At 38.1% G+C, this 26,402-nt stretch overlaps 1 long non-coding RNA gene across 1 annotated transcript; it reads right to left on the bottom strand.

Moving 5' to 3' along the window:
- Nucleotides 1–11,042: 11,042 nt before the first annotated feature.
- Nucleotides 11,043–13,717, bottom strand: LOC127525904 (uncharacterized). The gene is made up of 3 exons (XR_007933518.1): nt 13,440–13,717; nt 11,398–11,499; nt 11,043–11,113 (listed from the first exon to the last, which is right to left on the bottom strand). It is a non-coding gene; the product is annotated as an uncharacterized LOC127525904 (long non-coding RNA).
- Between the last annotated feature and the right edge of the window lie 12,685 nt (nt 13,718–26,402).

Here is a 26,402-nt window from a genome sequence, read left to right as displayed (position 1 = left end):
TTGGCACTACATCTGAAATGAACAAATGTCTTGCTATTCTGTTCCATAGCACTGCATTCTGCAGATTTCAGATTTTTTCTTTCAGAAGAAACGTCAGCGTCCCTTCTCCAACATCCAGCACAGGGCACTGATGAGCAGGTACAGACATCATTTTATAAACTTCCATAAGAAAGATAAATTACATTTTGTTGATACTGGCTTACAATGCCTGTGGTGTAGTGAATAAAATGTATAAAAAGACTTAATGCTTGTCTCAGATGCCGACTGTTAATCGTTAAGCAGTAGGAGTCAAAGCCCAAAAGACTAAAATCCTGTTTTATATCTTCTGACAAACTGTAGTATTAGTACAACTCTTAAAGGCCTTAAAACATTTGAAATGCATTGTGTGCTGTATTAATAATAGTGTATTGTAAGAAACATTGAAGACTTGTAGAATCTGTGATCAAAAGCAGCAATGTTAATAATCTATAATAATAAAAGGCAAAGTCCTCACTGACTGACTGACTCACTCACTCACTGACTGACTCATCACTAATTCTCCAACTTCCCGTGTAGGTGGAAGGCTGAAATTTGGCAGGCTCATTCCTTACAGCTTACTTACAAAAGTTAGGCAGGTTTCATTTCGAAATTCAAAGCGTAATGGTCATAACTGGAACATATTTTTTGTCCATACACTGTAATGGAGGAGGCGGAGTCACGTATCGCGTCATCACGCCTCCTACGTAATCACGTGAACTGAAAACAAGGAAGAGATTTACAGCACGAGTCACACGCGGGAACGAAGGTAAATGACGTTAATTTTTGACTGTCTTTTAATACTGTGTAAGCATACATATTAACACATGTGCAATTAAACGTGTGCATTTACGGGGTGATTTCTCAGGCTTAAAAGCTCACCTTTTATCAAACGCGGGAACAAAGGTAACTGACGTTGTTCACTGTCTTTTAATACTGTGTAACCATACATATTAACACATGTCCAATTAAACGTGTGCATTTACGCGGTGATTTCTCAGGCTTAAAAGCTCGCCTTTTACTAAAAAGGTAAATGCAAAACTATTTTCAATCAGTTTATTGAAACGCTCCCGTTAAGGATTGCAATAACATATTCGCGAGATAAAACAACGAAGTAGGGGGAAATGGAGGAACAGCCGCAAACAGCGAAGAGCAAAAAATTTATTAAACAATTGAGAACGGAGCGAGTTAAGCATACAAGCATGTTCATAAGGGAAACAAAGCATGGTGTAAAACGTAAGTTTAAATTAAGTTTATAGAAACGCTCCCGCTGCAGATTGCAATAACATATTCGCGAGATAAAAGTTTAATGAGAAGACACGAGGTATAAACGAACCACACGCCGTGGCGCAACGTTAGGGGCAACAGTTTCAACCATTCTATGATCTGCTTCTCGCAACTGAAAGACGGCACATGGCGGATGTTAGCCGACTTGCTGACCGCAACGTTAGGGGCTTCAACAATGGCGCTGACGCCACATCTCAGTGCCAACACTTTGCAGACTGTACTTAAAAGACACGCACTCCTCACTGGACAGTTAAAAACACCAATCAAACTAACGATGACATCAAGTATTACCCAATCAAAACTAGGAAAGGAGGCATCTTCATAAAATGCGTGTGGGATGATTTGCATGAGACGCTGCTTTAAAAAAAAAACGATAAAAAAAATACGGGATAAATCCCGTCCAGTATTGATTCAAAACGGGACGCGCAATTTCATTCTCAAACGCGGCACGATTCCGTATTTTAAAGGACGGGTGGCAACCCTACAGTGCCAGGTAACCACCCATACAATCACATTGTGATTCAGACTAGGAATGCAATGAATGTAATTACCCCGATCTACATACAAGGCGAAAGTCTTGCAACATTCAAAGATGATGGTTTGGGATAAGTACACCATACAACATAAAAGAGCTTATGAAGCCTTGAACTGAAAAAAGCAAGATCTCAGAGATCGTAAAAAAAAAAAATAGGAGGTAATGTCGTTTTACTCGCTGTACATTTTAGTCAAACATTACCAGTTATTCCACGAGGGAGACCAGCAGATGAACTCAACGCGTGTTTAAAATCCATGCTTCTCCCACGCTCTGTTATATGTCGCGTGTTCTCGGGTAGGTGCACCTAAAAATTTATACATTTAAGCATGTAATGGGCAAACAAAAAATGAGGTATACCCGAAGGCACTGCAGTAGTACTTAATGTAACTTTACTTCTTAAATTTTAATGTTTTACTGTTTAATAATTTATACGCTTCTTATATGTTGTTCAAATTCTTTTATCAAAATACCACTGACAGCGCAATGCACGATAACATGGAGTGAATACACCATACGCATCCGCCCACGGCTGCCCTGCTGTGCGCAGATAGGAGTTGATTCTACAATAAAATAAAATAAACATAAAAAGAGTAAAACAATCATCACCCATAAAGCGTGTGTGTGTGTATATATGTGTATATATATATGTTGATATGTGGATGTGTATATGTATATATATATATATATATATATGTAGATATGTATATATATGTGTATATGTATATGTATATATATGTTTATATGTGTGTGTGTGTATTTTATATATATAAAACACAGCAACACTCATAACAATGACAACACAATTACATTGACAATCATGTTACGTTATTTTTAAAATGTTTCCTTTTTTTTTCATAACCTCTTTAACACACTACTTCTCCGCTGCGAAGCACGGGTATTTTGCTAGTGTATAATAAATTAAATTTGCTGTACATTATTTTTTTTACTTTCCTTACATTCCTTGTAAATGTGGAGGAAAAGGCTATGAGCTTTATGATGACCATTTAAAGAATTTCCTTTCTTTCTTTATTAATATAATGTATTACAGCAGCATGGAATCCTTCAGCATTTCACCGAGGCACAGAAGTGGTGTGCTGAGAACATTTCTGTGTTCAGAGGGCGAATCTCACTCCCTGCATTATTGTCAATGGACAAAGACGACACTGAGGAGGCCCTTCAGAAATCTGATTTGCTATCTGAATTTCCAGAAGAAGAGGAGAGAGAATATGTCTTTAGACATATTTTTTTCACATATGGAAGACATGCATCTGTTTTTAGATTAACGTGAGAGGAAAAAGGAAAATGACTGAGTTTTGTGAGAAAATGTAACAAACATACATGTCCCTCATTGTTCAGTTACAACCTACAATTCTTGTTCTATATTTTATATATTCTTTAACTTTTTTGTAATAAATGTTGCAAACCAACTTCATCTTTACAGTCCATTGTCTTAGTGTTATGTATTAAAATAATGTTTTATAAAGCAGGGCAAGGCAATATTTATTTATAAACCACATTTACAACAGCAGCCAGAACTGAACCAAAGTGCTGTACAAGAAAGGGTAAAAGAAGCAGTTCAAATATACCGTATGTACACAGCACAAAACTGCAAGAATAACCAGCCATTACATAAAAGGTAAACTTAAAATACCCATATATACAGTACATATTTATAATCCTGAATGTACGTGAGCCAACATATACAAACAAAGTCAACCTTTTGCAGGGTCAAATGGCAGCAAGAAGAAATAAGACTTTAATGATGACTTGAAAATGGCCTGTGATGGAGCAGACCTAATAGAATAAGGAGAGCCATTCCAGAGAAAAGGAGCAGCCACCACAAACACCCAATTCCTCCTTTGCTTCAGCCTCGACCTCGGCACACCTAAGAGCATTGGGCTAGTAGACCACAGGGATCTTGTTGGCACATACAAGTGAAGAGGTTCCAAGAGGCAAGATGGGGCTGATCCACTCAAACATTTGAAAACAAGAAATAGAGTTTTAAAATCAATTGTGAAATGGACCAGAAGCCAGTAAAGTGAGGTCAGTATTGGTGAAATATGGTCACACTTACGAGAGCCTTCAATAAGCGAACAGCAAAGTTGTGGAATAGTTGTAGGCGTCGTAACAGGGCCTGACCAATACCTACATACAAAGAACTGCAATAGTCCAAATGAGATGCTGTAAAAGCTTGGATGGCCTTTTCAAGATCACAGAAAGAAAGAAAAGCCTTTACCTTAAAGTCTCAGCTGGAAAAAGCTTCATTTAACTTCACAATTTATCTGTCTGTCGAGTTTGAATGAGCTGTCACAGATCACACCTGTGCTAACTGAAGCTTTATGATACGTATATGGAAAGGGGTCCAAGAGCAATATCAGAGACACTCAGACTTTCTTAACTCTTGGACACCATGATCACAGTTTTATTATCATTTAGTTTAAGAAGATGCATTGCCATCCAGGTTTTAATATCATTCAAGCACACATGGAGGGTCTGTATTTTCTTGCTTTGATTTTAGTGGCAAATATATTTAAGTGTCATCAGTATAGAGTAGCCATACTTGTTAAAAGTGGAGCCTAAAGGTAACATGCCTATCAAAAAGATAGCTGGTCCAAGGATGGAACCCCACAAGTAAGAGGAGCTACAGAGGATGAGAACTCACCCAAATGAATAGAAACGCTCCTATTTCTTAGATAAGATTTAAACCATTTCAGGGCATTACCTTGGATGACTATACTGTTCAAGGCAGGATATAAGAATCATAAGATCCACAGCATCAAAAGCTGAGGTAAGATCTAGCAGTACAAGAATGGCAGAATCTCCAGGATTAGTAATTGGGAAGAGGTCACCGTTAACCTTTAACAAGGATGTTTCAGTGCTGCAAGAACATCTGTATCTGGATTGGAATTTTTCCAGAATACTATTTTCATCTAGAAATGTTTGAGTTAGGACAACTTTTTCAAAGACTTTAGATAAAAAAGGCAGTTTAGAAATTGGCCTGAAATTTGACACATTAGAGGGTCCTTATTTTGTTTTTTATAATACGTTTCTGCACCACAGCGTGTTTCAAGGCAGCAGGAACACAACCAGAAATCAAGCTAGCATTTATTAAGGTAACGATGACACACGCAGGCACAAAGTGATCAAAGACAGCTGAACACACTATAGGAAGAATCGTGAGCAGGCAGTGACACCGATGACCTAATAACGATAATCTTATTTACAAAAAAGTAAATCTCCGTTTGGAGAGTAAGTTGGGGTATGCAACAAATGACAAATTCCTAATACAAGAAATGGCATATGGCGATTAAATGATTTAAAATCACTAAAAAATTGATTTGTAATTATTGTATCGACCCAAACACAACATTTTTAAAGTTAAGTTTAAAATCTGTTAGTTCAGTTCCAAAAAAAATAAAAACGACGGTTTATGGAAGTGCAACTTTCAATAATGAAAATGTTTTCATTTCTTTAGAAAAACAAACGATATAATATCTATTAAGCAATTTGAGAGATTTGCTTCACTTTTTTTGATAAGTACTGTACATATTTATAAGTTAGGGTCCCAGGGAGAACAATTATGCATTAAAATTAAAAAAACAGGTAAACGTTTGAAAGTTTAATAATTCCACTTGAAATTTATCAACATTATAGCAGCAGCGTTGAACAAAATTAAGAAAACACAATTCAAGACAGACAATGGAAATGAAAGTATGAACTCTATTAGTAAGCTGGATCATTTAAAAAATTTTTAAATATAAACAATTTTAAAAGTTTCTTTTGATCTCGAAAGTTTAGACCTTCATTTTCATGCCTGTTGATTGCTTTGTTGTGTTATTGATCATCATTTATTTTGTAACATAATAAATTAATGTCATTAACGGAATTTTCCTTTATTGAACGAGGTTCCAGAAATAATGTCAGACATGCCGTTTAGTACAAAAGTACCATAAAAATAATTTCAAATATTTTGAATGATAGAATTCACTATAATAGCAGTTAGAGCATCCACATTCATATTTAGTATGGGGTTTCCTTAATCTAAAAATATGTTATGCCCTCTTTCTTTTAACTATCGAATCCTGACTCATAAATTATAAAACTGTTTTTTAAGTAAACACGACAGTAATACCATAAAGTGAAACTCGGATTCTTTCCTCGTGATTGCAGGAAGTCATATTAATATCGTCTTTTACGGTTACATGGTAAATCAACGTTACTAGTTTTTCAACGAAAGCGATGTGACAGAGGACGGACGCGAATGCTGGGGGCGTGGTGTGGAAGGCAGGAGGCGCGGAAGGCCGGGGGCGTGGAAGGCCAAGTCTGCGACCTGCAGCCGGATACTCTTGGTTCAGAATGCCGCCGAAGTGGGCAGGCTTGGGGGGATTGGTGATCGGGGATGGGGGTGTCTGAGAGACCGGAGTTCAGTCAGCAAGAGGACGGACTTACATGCTGCCTTCCATTGAGCGAAGTACTGTGGGTAGCAGGAAGAAAGAGAAAGCATGGTTGTTTTCACTGTCTGTTTAATTATTTGCAGTTCACAAGAGTTCTTTAGAAATTGTGTGCGTCAAGCGAAGCAACACCACACACTGTCATATGTAGTTATATCTGCAAAATAAAGGTTTGGATTTGAAATCTACCTTCCAAGTGTTTTAATGGACACTCAACTGCGAATGTCAACTATTCCTGCACAACCGGAAAAAGTCCTTTAGTTGTTTCTCTATTTCAGGAGCTTTATCTGCCATTGTCGATTTAAAGCAGCAAACGGGATGCTGAGAGGCGTGGATTTGAGGATGAAAATAAATTGTAAGCCAGGGGGAACTGACGCGCTTTTTCAGTTGGAAAGACTGATGTCTGCGAGTCAGGCTGTGCGTGTTTGTTTGTTTGTTTGTGTGATTGCAAGTGTGCGTGTTGTGAGCCGGACGATGCAATTTCTGCTGTACGGACTTGGAGGGTACGGGACTGTGACAAGTAAAAACATCCCTCGCACTACAAGTCTTTAAAATTAGGAGGCAGTAAGATCAGGTTAATTCAGCAAAAGACTAAATGCGGAGTCAAGGTGTCTCCAGCCGCCGTAACATTGGGATAATTGTAAACACTTATCGGTTCATTTATTGCTTCTTGAATGTTTGCTTAGAAGAAGAAAAACAAATAAATAAATCTACCAATTACTGCACAGTACACAGCCCGTTCATTACAGTATTGTAACAGTCTGAAAAAAATTGCCACTGAGACAGTGCGTCCTAAAAAGTCATTAAAAAGAAAAAAAAGTGGGGCTGCTTGGATTGCTATGGAAAGGGGCGAGCAGAAGAGACACATCTGCCACTCTTAAATAAAACAGCCTCTGGGACGCTGGGGGGTGGGACAATGTAAGGAAGTTCTGTTTTTTTATATAAAGTTATTAGAGAGTGTTTTTTTTTTTTCTGGTGGGTTCTTCTAGGCCTGTTTTTTTTTCTGTGTACGTTTGCTTTTTGCCAGTTTAGGCGGAACAGAAAAAAAACTTTTGTGTTTTTTTTTTGGACAACTACCCCCACTTGCCTGTGTGGAATATCACAGCATCTTAGAATAATAACAGGGACATCAATTCAAGGCAGAGGGGCGTGTAATGTGGGAGTCTGCACACCAGCGCAGGGGGGCGTATCTGTAGAAGGAAACTTCAAGGTACGCACCCCACAGTGTCTAAGGTGCGCTGATAAAGGCTGAAAGTTGTCCTGTCTGAAACTCAGATCCAACCTCAAGGGCCTCCCGGACACTCTCCAGTACTTAAACCTCTTGAAGTGTCCATTTTCACAGTTGCCGTGTAAGCATGGAGCTTTTCGGTACTCTGCTTCTAACCGCGATCGTCCTGTGTCTGCTTTATATGTTTTTACCGAAAGACTCTTCTCGCCACGCGAAGATGCCACCTGGTCCGACCCCGCTTCCAGTCATCGGTAACCTGCTGCAAGTAAATGGCAAAACTCCTTTTATGAGTTTTTTAAAGGTAAATGAGATAGATTGATACAGGTTTAAACAACTAATTACTCGCACGAGTTAACTCTGTCGCTCACTAGCACTCCCTCATTTATTTCACTGCGCAGCTCAGTGACACGTATGGACCAGTGATGACGGTGCACCTGGGGGGACATCGCGCTTTAGTTCTGGTCGGATACGAAGCGGTGCAAGAGGCTCTGGTGCAGCACGCCGACGTTTTCGCTGGCAGAGCGCAGTTTCCACTGCTGGTACGGCTTCTGAGAGGTTTCGGTAGGTGAAGTGATTTATTAACATCAGTGGCTGAACCGGTGGTTCGCCCCATTGTTTTGGCTTCTTCATTTTCCTCCTCGTATCTATTTACTGTTCCAGACTCAGTGCCGATATTCCAAATTCTTTGTAGCTTGAAGGGGTGTAAAGATGAGATCAGGTACACTGTAAAAAGTAGTGTGTTAAAATTACTTAAAAAAATTAAGGCAACAAATTACAAGCAATATTTTTGAGTAGATTTACTCTACTGAACTATTGAGTAAACTTAATATATTAATTTACTCAAATTTACCTAAAATAAATGAGTTTGACTAAATATAAGTAGTAGCAAAAATAAGTTTTTTTACTCAGATTTTCATTTGAGTTACACAAAAAAAAAAGTAATAATCCAACATTCTGTGCTCCACAGTAATGACTATAACAAACAAATGATAAAATTGCATACACTATACAGCCTCATATACTGATTGGGAAATTAAACAGTATGAATGTAAACCCATTTATCACACTATGGATTCAGAACTTTCTTTTAAATCGTTCACAGACAGTTAAAGTCCTCACAGGTGGCGCAGTGGTAGTGCTGCTGCTTTGCAGTAAGGAGACTGTGGAAAGTTGTGGGTTCGCTTCCCGGTTCCTCCTGTGTGGATAGCGCTTTGAGTACTGAGAAAAGTGCTATATAAATGTAATGAATTATTATTATTAAAGTTCAGGACACTTTTTCAATAGCCATTCATTCAAACACAGGAAGTCCACAGGGGTGTGTCTTATCACCATTACTGTTTACTCTGTACACAAGTGACCTGAGACAGAACAATGACCACTGCTCCATTATTAAGTATGCGGATGACACCATGATCATAGGATGCATATCTGGGGAGGATGAAAGCCACTATCTAAATCAAGTGGACTGTATGGTAAACTAGTGCAATAAAAACTCTCTCACTCTGAATGTAAAAAAGACCAACGAAATGATATTTGATTTTAAGAGACAGAAATCTGTATGTTCACCTATTGTAGTTCTGGGAGAGGAGGTAGAAATAGTGAATGAATATAAATACTTAGGAACTTACCTAGATAACAATCTTAACTGGAATACAAATACAAAAAAATTATTTTCTAAGTGCAACCAGCGCTTATTTCTCCTCCATAAACTCAAACTATTTAAAGTAGACAAGGACCTCATGTTGTCCTTCTATCGTAGTATGATCCAGTCCATGATCACTTTCAGTTTCATTGCCTGGTTTGATAGTCTGACAAACCAAAACTCAAAAAAGCTCCAGCAGATTACGAAGTATGCAGCTAAAGTTATTGGGGCTGATGTAGATGATTTGACTAGTGTGTGTCAGAGGGCAATGCTATAGAAACTGGAAATCATCTCAACTGATGACAGACATCCATTACATGTAGACCTAAACCTCAGTAAATCAGGAAGGATAGTTGCTTTGAAAACCCACACAAATCGCTCCAGAAACTCCTTTCTTCCAAGTGCCATAAAACTTTTCAATAAGAAATATCGGAGATAATGTTTAAGGTTTTGATATATATCCTGTTACCTTTTTTTTTTTTTTTGGTATAAATATGTTTTATCTAACTGCTTTACCTTAACCTTTCTTATTTCTATTTGTATGTTTTATTTCATTCTGTCTGTTGCCTGTTATTAGATAATAATAATAATAATAATAATAATAATTCATTACATTTATATAGCGCTTTTCTCAGTACTCAAAGCGATATCCACACAGGGAGGAACCGGGAAGCGAACCCACAATCTTCCACAGTCTCCTTACTGCAAAGCAGCAGCACTACCACTGCAACTGAGAAGGCAAATTTCATGTTTTCCTGTGTAAACATGACTAAATAAAGAAACCTAACATACCCAGATAGTCAAACAAACTGAGTTATATTTTCAAATTTAAACATTTGATACTTGAGCACCAGGAACCTTTGCCAGAAATCTCTTTTGAAATTAAACAAACTTTTATCTTTAAGGAGATTGCATGACTTTTTAAAATTTCTTCAATTTTCTGTGTATTAACCACTGTTTTGGTAATAGATGTTTAGCAACTTTAACGTTATAATATGACAAATTTATCTTTCCATCCTCCTAAAACCAATAAATTCAATGATACATTAAATTGGTGTTGATCAGTTGAACATTTCAGTGAAAAAACTATCCATTAAACTTAACATTCCTTTTCAAATTGAACATAAGAAAAATGACAAAATGGATATCTTAATATCCAAAGAAGCATCCTAAATAACACAATTACTACCAAACTTGTATTAGAAGTGCCCGAATGGCCCACAATTTTCCACAACCACTAGCAGAGCTTATCTGGCTAATCAGAAAAATCAAAAATCCCTTGAAACCCCAAATGTAATGTAATTTAAGAAAAACTAGGGTCTTGGTAGATCTTGATAGGGTCTGCCACTGTACAGTTGCAAGACAGGTTTCTTTATCTGATTAAAAACTATGTCAACTTGATTAAATGGAGCAGGACTTTGTGTCAACAAAAATTTTAAGCAGCATTTTCTTGAAGTACCCTGTGATATAAAATCACACATACACATTTTAGAAGAGAACACATTTCAGACATTTTGAATGAAATAATCCTATTGCACAACTCTTTATAACAAAATAAGAGTATTACTTCTCCATAAACACATTAATGTTAATTGGTGCTGAACTGGGCACAGAAGTCATAACAAAGGCAAGAAATAGTCAATACAATACTTTTAGACTAAAAGTTTGTTCTTAAGAGCCTGCACTTTGGAGGAGAGCTTTGAATTGTCCAGATTCAAAAAGAGCTTCTGAAACACCTCAAAAGTATATTTAAGCTCTTTTGAGTAGCTGAGGTTTAGTGCATAAGTCAAACCTAGAAGTATGGAGGAAGCCTTGGCCACACTTCCAAGATTAGTCATAACCTGGGTACCCTCCAGGACAATGCCAACGTCCTCTGGGCTTTCACCCTCTTTGATCACATATATTTTCATCACATGCTGGGTGAGGTCCTGCAATATACTGGTTCTTTCAGCATCCTATAAAAAAAATTTAAAAAAATCAGGAACCAGCTTTTGAAAATGTGTGAAAATTAAAAGGGACATCTGCATTTTAAATTGACATACTGTAATTTAATATAAGGATGCACAATATTCAATAATATTCAATGGTTCATTAAGTTTCCATACTTGCCAGCTGAATACACAGTTTAAGGTACAATATATATTTTATATGTTGCCGGTTAGAAGGAGCTATTATACTGTAATGGAAAACAGCAAACTACTATGTACAATCCCCAGTGATCCCACAGCTTTCAACTTACTTGGTAGTATTTAATGAGGTCATCTACTTTCTCACCCAGATAATCAACCAAACAACATAAAACCACTTCTCGCTTCCTCTCAATGGGAGAATTGTTTGAAATCTAGAATAAGACAGAATATTTAACTCAACTACATGCAATTCAGTTTTTTCAAACTGACACTACATTTTATAAAGAACTAGTGAATGAGAAACAAATATATACACCTCATATTTTCCTATTGGACTAAATACATATTATTTTGTTATTTGCTATTTTATTCATATACTCAATTAGAAAACAAACTATGCAATTTTTAACAGAACAGATTTTCTTTTTTCAGATTTTTGCTGCAAAAAGCATTTTTATATTTTTTCATTTTAGGTAAGTTTTAAGTCAGTCAGTCATTTCCCAACCTGCTATATCCCAACACAGGGTCACGGGGGTTTGATGGAGCCAATCCCAGCCAGCACAGGGTTCAAGGCAGGAAGCAAACCCTAAGGCAGGGCGTCAGCCCACCGCAGGGCACACACACACACACCAAGCACACACTAGGAACAATTTAGGATCGCCAATGCACCTAACCTGCATGTCTTTGGACTGTGGGAGGAAACCCACGCAGACACAGGGAGAACATGCAAACTCCTAAATTTTAAGTAAATCTTTCAAAGTGTTTAATAGTACTAGGGTGTTGTACCGTGTTAGCCATTATGAATGTAGAGAAAAGCCAAGCAAAATGACACCTTTTATTGGCTAACTAAAAAGATTACAATATGCAAGCTTTCGCGGCAACTCAGGCCCCTTCTTCAGGCAAGATGTAATACAGAGACTGGAGTTCCCTATGTTTATATACACACTCTAGGACAAGAAACAACATTGGTAAATATTTAAATGAGAGATTTTGAATGTAAAAAATTAATAGATTCATTCAGGCTAGGATTAATTTAACAAGAGAGGAAAGAACAATGTATTGTCAAGATCTCTGGATAAGATAACTGTCCAACAAAGTCTTTTGAAGTTTGTAATGAGTTTTTTCAAAACAATGTGGGTCTGTAGACAGGTTGTCTGTCATTCTGAGAGATGTAAACAATCCTCATATCTGGCCATAAAACTCTTGTCTTTATTCAATCCATGTTGTAAAGTATTAAATTTGAGCATGAGTTTAACTTCCCATTCTTTTTCTCTCTTGCTGTGTTCTGAAGTTGCCCATAAGCACTGTGACTTTAAAGTCCTTCTCACAGTGTCCATGGCTGTTGAAGTGGGCCGCCACAGGAACATCCCTGTCGCCATGTTTAATGTGGAACCTGTGTATATTCATTCTCTGGCGGAGTGTTTGTCCACTTTCTCCCACATAGAGTGCAGTGTCAGGACATTTCATACAGAAAATTAGGTAGACTACATTAGATGATCTGCAGGAAAATGATCCCTTGATGTGATGTTCAAGTCGGCAGTGTGGTATAACTATACGGTCTGTATCATAGATGTGGGCACATGTTTTGCATCTTTTCTGTAGGCATGGAGATGTGCCATTTTCTGTTGGTTCACTTAGGGAGCCTCGGACAATTAATTGTTGAAGGTTTGGTGGTTGTCTGTATGCCAGGAGGGGAGGTTCAGGAAATACAGAAAAATGTATTTTTACATCTTGCCTGAAGAAGGGGCCTGAGTTGCCTCGAAAGCTTGCATATTGTAATCTTTTTAGTTAGCCAATAAAAGGTGTCATTTTGCTTGGCTTTTCTCTACATTCATAATGGCTAACACGGTACAACACCCGAGTACTACAGATAACATGGATTGAATAAAGACAAGAGTTTTATGGCCAGATATGAGGATTGTTTACATCTCTCAGAATGACAGACAACCTGTCTACAGACCCACATTGTTTTGAAAAAACTCATTACAAACTTCAAAAGACTTTGTTGGACAGTTATCTTATCCAGAGATCTTGACAATACATTGTTCTTTTCTCTCTTGTTAAATTAACCCTAGCCTGAATGAATCTATTAATTTTTTACATTCAAAATCTCTCATTTAAATATTTACCAAAGTGTTTAATGTAAGAGTACCTGATGAAGTTTTGCCATTTGGATCTGTAATCTTTGTCCAAGTGCTCCTCCCTTGCTATGAAACATGAATAATAATTTTGGAGTATATTGGTCCAACATCAGCATAAATGATGGTTCTAAACGTAGAGTTGTGATCCTCTGAAATTCTTCATTGAGCTGAAAGACAGAGAAAAACCATTTATCCTAGCAGTATTAAGAGGAGAAACTAATGCTGGACAGGGTGCCAGCTGGCACAGTAATAAACATACAAATAAATAAATATAAAACTGTGTGCATAATTAAGTCTCACATGTCATTCAAGAAATGTTATCTAACATTTATGGCATAATATATTCCTACTTATCATGAAGATGACTATATTTACTCAATAGCTCATAGACACTAATGTGACAAAAGGAACTTTACCTGAAGTATATAAAGTCTATGAGATTCATTATGAACAGTAAGTGCTGTTTAAAAGAGCAAGGGCAATTTGAATGCAGACAAGGTAAATGACTTCCATGTGCTAATGTCCCATGATGTAGCCTGTAATGCTTCAGGAGATCTCCTCTTTTGGGTAATATGAGTGTGCACATCTTACATGGCCACCTCATGATCTTACACCTATGATAAAACAGGCACAGCCAACTTAATAACCCCATGATAAAACAATGAGTAACAGACAACAACAGCCATTTTACACTGATGATCAAGTCAAGTTATTCATTCAGAAAATGACTTCAATCTAATTTTTAAGCATACATGAGAAGCTATAGCATTAGAAAATGGGCAATGCAAAAAAAAAAAAAAAAAAATCAAAAATATGAACAGATGCACCTTACTAATAATTAATCGTAATCACAGCACTTTTACAGAAAAAAAAACAAAAAAAATTGAAGGTGTTATGACTGATAACCTATAGACTTATTGACATAGAATAAGCAAACTTCATAGATTTTTAAAAAATGACTATAAATTCAAAAGTATTAGGTAATAAAATGATGGTCGCTATATTTAAAATTATTTTAAATTAAATCAAATATCTATGGATGAAGTGTAACTAATGCAAATTTAGATTTGTTTAAGGCAGGAGAAAGTAAAATCTTTATAATTAAAAATGATTCAAATGATTCTTGGGTACAGGCATGTCTTGATAATATTTTTTGCTTATATGAATGCATTATATTAAAATCATTCAGTTGATTATCCAAATAATGCACTGAAGTGGGAGTGAATAACTAATTGACCAAATATTACTTTCTTATATATTTGGAATTATACTGCAAGGCTTGACATTTCTTACAGTGACCTTTACATGAAAACTCTTGTGGTGAAACTAGAAATAGATAACAAAAATAAATATATCAGTATATTAAGAAAGAGATTTTTTGCAAGCAACAAACAACGAGACGCTAGTAGTTCATTATGACAATTGCCACGGCATATGCTCTAACATTCTAACCTTCAAGTGAAAAGAAGGTTTTTTTTGCTTACTTATACAAAAAGTATTTCTAAATTAAGTAATGCCCCTGGAATGAGAGGTACACGGCAAAGAAAAGGAGAGCGTGAAGTGAGTGAAATCCTGTGGCCTATGCCACTCTTCAAACAATTCCTGCATTTACGCAAGCATAAATGGTTAAATGAAGGCCCGCATTTTTCAGTGAAAATCGTGAAATAAAATAGGACGTAGGAAATCGCAAGTTTTTTTTTTCATCGCAAAAAAAATAACCAGAAAATACATGACCTATGCAGAACACGAATTAAATAAGGGGTCAAATAAAACTGTGACGGTTAGGCAAACATTTTTTAATATTTATTTACAGGCCGTAGTTTAGGACAAATGCCATATCGTTCTCAAACTTATCTCAAAGTGCCATTATCTTTTTCTGTGTAAAATGGTAATTTTAAACATCCATCCATCCATCCATTTTCCAACCCGCTGAATCCAAACACAGGGTCACGGGGGTCTGCTGGAGCCAATCCCAGCCAACACAGGGCACAAGGCAGGAACCAATCCCGGGCAGGGTGCCAACCCACCGCAGGACACACACAAACACACCCACACACCAAGCACACACTAGGGCCAATTTAGAATCGCCAATGCACCTAACCTGCATGTCTTTGGACTGTGGGAGGAAACCGGAGCGCCCGGAGGAAACCCACGCAGACACGGGGAGAACATGTAAACTCCACACAGGGAGGACCCGGGAAGCGAACCCAGGTCTCCAGATCTCCCAACTGCGAGGCAGCAGCGCTACCCACTGCAATAAAAAATATATATGAACATACGTAGCTATCCGAGAAATATGTTTGCTTTTTAAAGGAAACTAACGAGGAAGGTTGTTAAAAAGACGCTTGCCACGCTTTACACATAAAGGGAAAAGGTTTGATGAAAACAACAAGTGCTTACATCTGTAACTAATCAAATGAAATACTAGTTATTCATTACAGGATTTAAATGCTTTATACTTACACATTCGTAGTAGAAACACTCTTGTTATGAATAAATGTTAGAGGTGAATGCGTTGTTGTTGAGACATCGAGTGAGCGGAAGTGCAGTATCATGAAATTTAACTTAACTTAAATGTGTTAAATTCACAGTACAGTTTTTTACTTTGAATAAGTTATAAAAAATGTTTAAATTAAAAAAAAAATAATAAGTTACATTTATTCTTGATTTTTTTATTGAATTAGAATTAAATAATCAATAAAAAGGGTAAAAGTCGTTTTTTTTAATTAAAGTAACAATTTTTTTGCTTATAGTTAGCTAATTTTTTTATTATTTTTCACACATGCAAGATTTATTTTTTACAGTGTACACTCTTTCTGCACCCTCTCTGGGACTTTCTTACTGCAAATTAGATGAATTAGCCGCTGCACCACCGTGTCCATATTTTTAATTATTAACAGTATACATTATTTAAATGAAGCTGAAAATTTATCTGCATAATGTAATATACATGCTTTACTGTATTTCATGTTAAAAATGATATCCAGAGCTCCAAGTAGATAGCGCTTGGAAATCTAAATCGACTTAGAAGCCAGTCGTCATCATATGTAAATATGTGCTTTCTTCTATGGAATTGAATTGAATTCCTTTATTGTTATTGTATGGTACAATGAGATTCAATATGCAAATCATCCAAAAAATTATTTTCCTATTAAATGATAAAATTACATAATAATAATAATAATAATTATAAGAAAAATTAAGTGTACTTATGCTTTCATATTGTATAATATATATGTACATATAGTGCAAATGGTTGATAAAGTGCCTCAATATTACAACTGTAGAGCAAATTTACAGTGAAGTAATTGTACTATTAAGTACAAACAGTTCTACCAGGAGCACTTGCTGGAATGATTGAGTACATTTAGAGCTCTTGGGATGAAACTGTTTCTGAACCAGAAGGTCTCTACAAGAAAGGCACTGTAGTGTTTGCGTATGGGTGAAGTTCAAATAGACTGTGCACATGGCTGAGGAAGTGTGTGCTAGATGCTGCACCCCAATAATCCTCTTTCTGATCAACTGCTGAAGAGCTGTGATTCCACACTCGGATACAGTGGGTTACAATACTCTGAGTGGTGCACCAAGACTAACAACGCTAAAGCAGTTATGGTATTTGGAATAGTTTGGCCATTCTGTTAACCATTATTTTGTGACAGGTTGATTGCAATCGGATGCCTTACACTGAAATTAACTGCATATCATTTATTAGTTTATTTGATAAAGCCACATCAGGGATGTGAATCAAAAAAATAAAGGGAAACCACACAAGAACAGTAGCGCTGCTTTGATGCTGGGTGCCGCCAGTTTGCAAAACCGAGTCGAAAACCTGTTTTTGCAATGTATTGAGCTGGTGTGAGAATTTTATACATCATGATGTGTGTGTGGAAACGGGAAAACACTATTTTTGTGCGTTTGCACCATTTATACATGAGGCCCCAGGTGATTGTTATGAGAAAAGGTGCTGAGCAAGGTCATTTTCATGAGAAACCCTGTGACGCAAATGATGGGAAACTGTGTGAAGGGTGGGGGGGGGGGCATTTTGTGAAAAGAATTTTAATAAATCTGAGGCTCACCCAATGCTTGAGGCTCACTTCAACTGAAATGAGACAGGCTTTATGTGCTCTGCAATGGTTTCCTATGCTGTGCAGTAAAGTCTAAATTCTGACTGCCTTTCTGAAGACTCTGCTCATTTTGTTCTGAAGATTTCTCCACAACACTATTGAAGTTTTTCATTCAGTAACTATCCTCTCCCCCTCCGCATTCCTCTCCCTTACTCCTCACCTTGCACGTACCTTCTCTGTCTTCTGTTTACTCTTTCCTACATGCCCATTTAGATCACGACCAACAACCACCTTTTCTCTATCTTGTACCACCATTTAGTTCTGGCTTTTTTACATAATATTAGTACAATATTAGTTTTTTTTATGTTGCAAGAGCACAAATACTGGCCTACACATATTTAAATGCAAGTTATATTTCAGTCAACAAAATACACTCACAGTTCATAATGCCGTTAAACACAGCTTGACTATCAATGATCAAACAGATCAAGTGGCCTAATGAGTACAGTCCGCAAGATCAAATGTTTCAACCCAAGAAAGCAGTCTGTGCAAACACGTTACTGTTAAGCTTTAGACAAGCACACATTTTCAGAGATTTGTTCATGTTACAACAACGTCCATTGCACAGATAGTCACACAGTGAAAATACTCGTTTGACGAGCACCTGTAATGCAGGTACACAAATGAGGTCCTCGGCCACTGGCGCCGGCAGATTATATGGTGACGATTTCTGCTACCAGGACTGAAGAACTGATGTGCACTGAGGTACATGGCTGGTGACTCCTTTAGAGTCAGTTACAAATATATAAACCCAAAAGAGTAGCCTATTTACTATTCACTTGTCAGCCAGCATCCACATTGACTACTGGTTATGTTTCATATCTCATCAGCATTATTTACACACACATAGGTAAGGTTTTGCTAAGAAAGAACGTTACATTTATAGCGGCGAGAGAGAGAGCGGAGAGAGCGCATTTGCTCTGCACCCTCCATGGTGTTTGAAATTTGCTGTTGCAAAATCACAATTCATACTCATTCAATACAAATGAAAGTATAGAGTGGTGTACCAAAAAAACAGATTTCAGTTTTGACCTTAATTGAAATATTTTGTTGTTTTTAAAAGCTTTTAATTCTGATGCTTTAATTAATTTTATTACAGTCTGTTCAACAAAATTATAAGAAAAACAAAAGTATTTTATTTAAGGTTAAAATTTAGTTATTAAATATTGGATTTTTATCTTGGTCTGATCCCATTATTTATAAAATTTGAAAACCATTTATGGTCTTACCTGTATTTGTTAATGAAGTCCATGCGCCTATCCTTCTCCGCGAAAATCTCTTGTTGCTTTCTTGTAAAAGTCCTCCTTATTTTCCTTTAGATTTAAAAGTCTTAATCTTCCATTTTGACAGTCAGTCGGAACAAAAAATAAAAATGAAAGTAGCGCTGCAGTGCACTTGACTTTCTGATATCGTTAACGTATTGGTGCCTCAGCGTAGAAGAACAGCAGCAACAAGCACCTGTTGGGCTCACATGCACCCCCTTCAGTGCAGCACGGTACGTCTGTCCCGGCTTGTGCCTTTTCACTGCGGTTTTAAGTCCGATCAGCAAGACTAAATATGTCACACATATTCATTAAAGATATTAACCAGACTGTTGAAAGTCTGGGTTTATAATAAATGCGAGTACAAAATTATATTGGCGACATACAGAGAGACAGCAGCAGGCACGCGCCAATTGCATGCATCAACCCAGTGTGTGAGGGACAGCACAGTCCGAGGTGAGGTGACACTCTTCCTGTCCCATCACTGCTGCATCTCGCGTTTCTCCCCTATATTTAATCAGGAAATGCAGAGTGCGATATTGACTATAATAATTATCAAACTTTTTGGAATTACACAGAAAACAAATTTACAACATAGACCAGTGGAGAAATTTATTTTATGTTATCATTATTTGTTTTTTTACTTTTCATGGTGACAGGTGAGACTGCATGTCCCTATATGAAATGCTGGACTTCTACTGAGTACTGATCCAGCTGGCCCTGCACTGATACTCTGACACTCTTTTCTTCTTCTCGCACACTACATTTGCTTTTATTATCGTCTGCGCTGTAATTAAAGTATTTCCACACGTTACTTTCTCGCTTTCTATCTGCAAACATCTGTGCAAAACTCGCCATCGTCAACCACACGTGTTTACTGCTTCAACCCGACGAGCCAAATGCGCTACTTAAACAAATAACGGTCCTTTGCTGAAGTTGCGCCACATGACTCTAGTAAGCCCAAGTCACAAGATCACCACATAGTGAACAGCACAACGTAACTGAACGCTCAGGGCGATCTACAAACAACCCCTCTGCACGACTGAACCGGGTTAAACAGAAATGCTGTTGGTGTTTTTTTCATTTGTTTTCTCAATTTTTGTTCTCATTTTAGTTTGTTCACATATCACTAATTTTAATTTCAGTTCACGTTCTTGTAAAACGAAAAACAATATTTTTAGTTCTAGTTCTTGTTTTCATTATGAAAATATCACTGGACACCCTCCCATTTTTTGAAGCTGATTGGACTGATTGCATCACTAAGGTTTAGGCTAAGTTTTACAGCCAGATGCCCTTCCTGATGCTAACCCTCTCTAATTATCCAGGCTTGGGACCAGCACGAGGTTGGGTTGGTTTGCCCCCCTGGTGACTAAGTTCAGTAAATACGTGGCATGAGAATATAATGTGCCTAGAAAATCAATTACCAAACAATAACATACAGTATATAAGAAACTGAGGGTAACCCACTGGTGATTTTCTTAGTGCAGTAAGTCGTCTGATGCCAGTGAGTGGCGATCCAATTGAATGTCCAGAAATACAGTATTGATGCATATAAATCAGTCAGAGGGGTCAACACAGCTACTTTAGAATTGTTAGAATCCACAGGTGAAGGCAGGCAGTAGTGTAGTTCCACTCCATGGAAAAAATGAGCAGATACTGCAGGTAGAAATGCAGCATATTGGTGAAAGCAGAACATTTCCCTAAAATTAGATCTCTGTATTATAAAAATAGTTAGACTGTTTATAAGTAAGACATCATGCAGCTGCAAGCAATTGAAACCATTGCATTTAGCGAACCACAAGTAGATTTGAAACATTTTCCCCTGAAGTTATGATTTTAGTTGAATCAGGAATCAAAACAGAATCATTATCAAAAATGAAAAAACACTAAACTGTAATCTAAAGTAAAACAATAAAAGAACCAGCTGTGAAAGAAAGTAAGAATTGCAAAAAAGTGAAAATATGCAGAGAGGAGCAGCAACAACCAGGCACCAGTGTTACCATCCCTGCGACAGACACTGCAGGGTGATAAAGATGTAAAGTGCAGTTCAAGGGTACCTAGGAGGTGACTGAGGGATTTACCCCAAGAAGGACTTAAGGTGAGAGGAACTGGTATGGTAGATGTGGTAGTAAGTGCTTAAGGTGTGCATAAGTGAGTGCATAATGTGTCCAAAAGATGGATGAGGAAGTAAATTCTGTGTTTGTTTGGGTTCAGTATAGCAGCCAGGGTTTTGCTTGTTTTGTTTTTTTCTTGGTCTTTGCAGTAACACCAGGTCAACACCAAACTACACAGTACAGCTCTAGCAGGGAATGCTCTTTGGGTTTAATTTTTTTTTATTGCACTTTACAAGAGAAGGACACCAGGAAAAGATGAACTAATCAACAGCTTCTATTGTTGTGGTCTGGTGTTTATCATCCTCCTGATTGGTCAGCTAAATACCTGATAGCTTGTTAACAGCAGCAAACTCATAATGACATTCTGCAGTGCATCCCCCACATTTAAAGTTTAAAATACCTTTGGCCTATTTGCTAAGAGAATGGACTTTAAACCACAGGTATGCTGATTCATTGTTGTTGCTGTGTAAATTTGACCAAGTTGTGCAAACTTGCAAACGCAAAGACACAGACTATGTGGATGTAATTGTTACAGATGCCCCAGAGGACAGGTAGATGTCCAGGATGGAGCATGAATTCCTTACTCAGCTGGGATGCCATAACAGAAAGATGGAATAAGTGGAGGCAATACCCAGTCGGGATGCCTTATTATTCCCGTCCTTTGAAAGACTGGTGTTGACCTACCTGAAGGACATTACAGACCCCCTGCTTGACCCCCTACAGTTTGCTTACCGAGCAAACAGGTCAGTGGATGATGCAATCAACATGGGACTGCACTACATCTTGCAACATCTCGACTCTCCAGGGACATATGCTAGGATCCTGTTTGTGGACTTCAGCTCAGCGTTCAATACTATCATTCCAGAAGTCCTCCACACCAAACTCATTTGGCTCACTGTACCAGCTCCCATCTCCCAGTGGATCAAAAACTTCCTGACAGATAGGAAGCAGCAAGTGAGACTGGGAAAAATCACATCCAGCACACGAACAGTCAGCACTGGCGCCCCCAGGGATGTGTCCTCTCTCCTCTGCTCTTCTCCCTCTACACAAATGACTGCACCTCAAGAGACCCGTCTGTTAAAATCCTGAAGTTCGCAGATGATATGACAGTCATTGGCCTCATCAAGGACAGTGACGAGTCTGTATACAGACGAGAGGTCAAACAGCTGGCCCTCTGGTGCGGTCAAAACAACCTGGAGCTGAACAAGCTTAAAACTGTGGAGATGACAGTGGACTTCAGGAGGAGCCCCCCAGTGCTGCCCCCTCTCACACCACTCAACAGCATTGTGTCAGCTGTGGAAAACTTTAGGTTTCTGGGATCCACAATTTCCCAGGACCTAAAGTGGGAACTAAACATAAACACAATTGTTAAAAAGGCCCAGCAGAGGTTGTACTTCCTGCGCCAGCTCAGGAAGTTCAACCTGCCTCAGGAGCTGCTTATCCAATTTTACTCTGCAGTAATCCAGTCTGTTCTCTGTTCATCTATCACAGTCTGGTTTGGCTCAGCCACAAAACAGAACAGGAACAGACTTCAACGGATAGTCAGGATTGCAGAAAAAATCATTGGTGTTGATCTGCCCTCCATTCAAGACTTATACAGATCTCGGGTCAGGAAACGGGCAGAAAACATCATTGCAGACCCATCACACCCTGGTTACAACCTTTTTCAACTTCTTCCCTCTGGTAGGCGCTACAGAGCACTGTACGCCAAAACTACCAGACATGTGAACAGTTTCTTTCCTCAGGCCATCACTCTCATGAACACTTAAGTCAATCTCACAGCATCAGGGACAATACTAGGTAAAACCGGAGTCCAATTCCTTGTATGTGTACATATGCTTGGCCAATAAAGCTGATTCTGATTCTAATTCTGATTCTGATTGGGATACCCAAAAAACGTCAAGGAACGAGCAAGGGAGCAATTCATCCCCCACCATTGTAGTTGGCAATGTCCCTCATGTATGGTCCCAGTTTGGATATCTGCACGGCTGCATGGGAGTTAGAGTCTGGACGTGCAGCCGTGTAGCGTTCCCTGGTGGATTGTAGTGGGTGCTGCCAGTGGAGGATCTCCCCAGCTTTCTTGTAACCCAGAATTGCTTCCATCTGGCCACATGACGTTACTGGAAGTACTCCCGGGTTCGACTTAAAAGGAGCCCACTGTTTAGGAGGTCACTGCACACTGGGGAAATTTTGAAGGACTGAATGGCAAATATTTTCCCATTGTATAAAAACTGTGATTGGACAGATTATATGCCAGTAAGCTTGACGTGCATCACAGGTGAATTAATGGAAGGAATTATTAGGGACACGCTTGAGTAACACATAGCGAGAACTGGAGTTTTACTGAAAAGTCAGAATGGGTTCAGGAGAAGGGAGGTTGTGTTTTACTAACATGCTGGAATTCTATGAGGAAGTAACAAAAGGATATTATGAAAGTGGAGCATACAATATTATTTATCTTGACTTTCAGAAAGCATTTAATAAGGTGCCACACGAGAGGCTGACCATCAAACTAAAAGAAGTGGGAATTCAGGGTGATGTTTGTAAATTGGTGCAGAATTGACTCGGACATGGGAAGCAGAGGGTGATGGTGCGAGGAACCTTATCAGAATTAGCTGACTTTAAGAGTTGTGTTCCATAGGGGTCAGTGCAGGGGCTGCTACTACATTTAACATATATAAATGATTTGGATGGAAATAAAAATAACAAGGCAGGTGGATTGGGAGATAATTGAAAATTCATTAACTCATTACACAGGGACTTGTACAGCATACAGGCTTAGGCAGATTTGTGGCAGATGAAATTTAATGTGAGTAAATGTAAAATATTACACATAGAAAGTAAAGATGTTAAGTTTGAATACAAAATGGTAGGTCTGAAAATCGAAAGTACACTTTATTAGAAGGATTTAGGAACTGTAGTGGACTTGTCACTCTTAACTGCTAGACAGTGTTCAGAAGCCACTAACAGAATGTGAGGTTATATAGCGCCCTGACGTGTGGAGTACAAGTCCAAGGAGGTTCTGCTCAAACTTTATAACACACTGGTGAGGCCTCAAATGGAGTACTGTGTGTAGTTTTGGTCTCCAGGCTACAAACAGGACATAGCGACACTGAAAGCAGTCCAGAGAAGAGAAACTAGGCTGATTTCTGAGCTACAGAGGATGAATTTTGAGGAAAGAATAAAAGAGCTGAGCCTTTTCAGTTTAAGCAAAAGAAGATTAAGTGGAGACATGACTGAAGTGTTTAAAATTATGAAGGGAATTAGTCCAGTGGATTGAGACTGTTATTTTAAAATGAGTTCATCAGGTACACTGGGACACGGTTGGAAAATGGTTAAGGGTAAATTTCCCTCAAACATTAGGAAATTTATCTTTACACAGAGAATCATAGGCACATGGAATAAGTTACCAATAAGTTTGGTAGAGAGTAGGACTTTAAGGGCTTTCAAAACTAAACTTGATGTATTTTTGGAAGAATTAAGCACATAGGACTGGTGAGCTTTGATGGGCTGATTTGTCTGTTCTTGTCTACGTTTTTGTAATGTTCTAATGTTCTTCTCCCAAACAGATATTAGAGGGGATGCTATCCATTATCTGTACAAGTTTTACATTACACAGCTTTGTGACTTTAGCCAAAGTAAAAAAATACCCATTTGCTTATACAAATAGAAAAGGATTAAGCAGTTAGTATAAAAGTGGGTATGTGCTGCTCAGAATTCAAAACTGATATGCTTTAATGGCAAAAAATTTCAGTAAACTGATAAACTTACAAGAAATACAATTAAGTGCACATAAAGATGGACTGAAGTGTAAATTGGAGCAGATACTGAGACAAAAAAGTCCAAATTAGATCAGTGCAGTCATTACAGGAGAATCACAATATAAAATAGATGACAATGCAAGTAAGAGACAGTGTTTTAATAAAAGAGATTTGAAAGAGTCGACTGATGTAACTTCATGAGCAGACCTAGAGATGTGGGAGAAAAATGGAAGAACTCTAGCACAACATGCATGCAAAATCCACATAGAAGATGCTCAGTCCCATGGAGCTATAAGGGCAGCAGTGCTAACCACTGAACCACCATTAAGCAAATATGTCATACCCACTGAAATACACATTCCTAAACAAAAATGCCTTGAGGCATTAGTGTCGACACCACATAACCTGTCAGCAAGTGCCACAATAATTGTAGATACAGTATTAGTAATATTATTAATGTAACACTTATTAAATATGGAGTCCAAAAACTGACAGACACAAGTCTTCAAATAACAGACTGATTGTGTTTTATTCCTTCATCCCAGGCTTAGAAGATTTCCAAGTCAGTCTCAAAGCCATTAATTGAGATCTTTTAGGTTAGGAATAGGATGCATTGTTTTTATAATGTCTGAAGAGTCCCTTTATTATTTTTACTCTGAGATGACCAACATTTTATTCAGTATGGCATTGCCAGTGCTTTATTTACTGTAATCGTTGTCTGTTTTGTCATGAATGTTTATATTAGATGTAGCCGATGATAGTTTTGGCTTATAGCACTGTAAGTGCCAAATGGGATGGATGGGCATCCTGACCTGGAGAGGTGAAGGATCCTTACCCGGACATGAAGCCCCAAGGGGATGCATCTGGCATTGTGGCTGGATGTGTTTTCAGTACCTTTCCTGGATAAAATGGAAAGACAGGGAAGGACTCTCTCTTAAAACTGTTTATTCCCCCCAAGCATACTAGGTGGCTGCTATGCTCTGGCAGAGCTCCCAATCATATTCATTCAGGGTACCTTGGGACATGAAGTCTTGGACAACAACCCTGTTGGGGTGTGTAGGTGCCACCAGAGGGAGCTATAAGAAAGGTACACACCTCGAAGGAGGTTCCATCTGACCCAGAAATTCTACCAGGCTGTAGTCATTTGACACTGGAAGTACTACTGGGACATCAAATAAAAAGGAGCCATCCAGCATCATCCAGGTGAGCTGAGTCCGTAGGAGGTGGACAAAACTTGCCTGGAGGAGAGACAGAGGATTTAATGTGGAGATAAATCTGTTTATGGAAGATTAAAACTTGGATAAGGCATTAGATTTAATAAACCACTTTTATGAAGTCTTTTGACTGTGTGACTGTATTTGTGTTCTGAGTTTGAGGCGCTCCAGTGCCATCTAGTGGCCACAATAATCTTTTAAAATTTTTGATGTCTGTTTCATAATGCATCCATTTCTTTGGATGCATTATGAAACTTAGCTTGTAAATGTGTTGTGTGCAAAGTAAGTTCTTTTATGACACAGAAATCAAGACACTATATAAAAGCGGTCGGGATTGTCCTTCTGTTCCGTGAATGCAAAGAGTAGCGGTATTGCGCTTATCTGAGACTTACTACTTGCGGCTTGCGGTATGAAGTGACGCCATGTGAGCAGAGTTCTGGTGCTCCGATCGTTCCCTTGCTTTTGTGCGCGATACGCTGGAAAAATAGACAAAATTATG

Source organism: Erpetoichthys calabaricus, chromosome 1 (genome assembly GCF_900747795.2).
Source record: "Erpetoichthys calabaricus chromosome 1, fErpCal1.3, whole genome shotgun sequence".
Lineage (NCBI taxonomy): Eukaryota > Metazoa > Chordata > Cladistia > Polypteriformes > Polypteridae > Erpetoichthys > Erpetoichthys calabaricus.
Note: the sequence above shows the minus strand (reverse complement) of the source record. Positions and strands in the feature narration are given on the sequence as shown.